Genomic DNA, 1,070 nt, shown 5'->3' with positions numbered 1-1,070 from the left:
TTGCAGCGTGCATCACTGTAATGCAAGAGTAATGCACAATGCAAAGAAGGCTACAGAATGGCGGGAAACACTTTTCTGCACGTGGGTTCTCCATAACAACAGAACACTCCGTCGTGCAAAAGAGCTGCAATTCGGCGGGAACATAACTTAGCGGTGCCAAAGCACACACAATCAAAAATCCACAACTTTGGGTTGTGACAGTTATTAATAGATCTATCATCCATGAATTCATCCAGTCTCTTTTTGAACCTGGCTGTACTGTCTGTCTCTACCACCATCTGTGGCAATGAATTCCACTCACTGATGCACTTTGAGATGTCCTAGGACAAACTGTTAGCACTTTTTATCCTGTGAACCGTAGGATTTGTCCTGAGACAACAGACATGGATGCCTGAATGAATGCACTTTGTTCTGGGATAAAATGATTTCTCCTGGGACAAATGGAACCTGTGTGTAGATTCAATGCTTTTCACTTAATCATTCATACTTTTTAAAGTACACCCACTTTTTTGTTCTTTCACACTTTCAAAACAGGAGCATGCAGGAGCATTGCCCAGAAGTATACTTTACTGCCTCAGTCCACCATATTTCAGGTACCTAGGGCTTCAGTAACGGAGATTAGGTCACTTGTTCTGACCTGTGATTTGACAAAGGGTTAAATCTTTTTTCATCTATAAGTGTTAGAATAGCGAGGCAGTGGAATAGACTGTCTAGGGAAGTTGTAGACTCTCCATCGCTGCAGATGTTCAAGAAGAGGTTGGATGGCCACTGGTCAGGGATGATCTAGGCATAGCAAAGCCTAGCATATGGGTATTTCCCATGCTTCTGGGCTTTGCTCATTGCCTCATGGGGCTTGGGGGCAGTCGCCACCGAGTCTGCTACTACATTCATCAGGTTGTTTGTTTGATTTTTAAGCCGTCCTAAGAGGCACTGTGTGTTTGGCTGCAGCTGAGGTTTGGGATTTTGATTGGGATTGCCAGTGCTGCTGTTGAGACTTAAAGCTGGATGTTTCAGGCTAGAGGATCCTGGCTCTGCCCAGGGTCAGAGTGGTTGCTGTATTTGGAGTCAGG

Source organism: Alligator sinensis, unplaced genomic scaffold (assembly GCF_000455745.1).
Source record: "Alligator sinensis unplaced genomic scaffold, ASM45574v1 scaffold830_1, whole genome shotgun sequence".
NCBI classification, from domain to species: Eukaryota; Metazoa; Chordata; order Crocodylia; family Alligatoridae; genus Alligator; species Alligator sinensis.
This window is presented reverse-complemented; position numbering follows the sequence as displayed.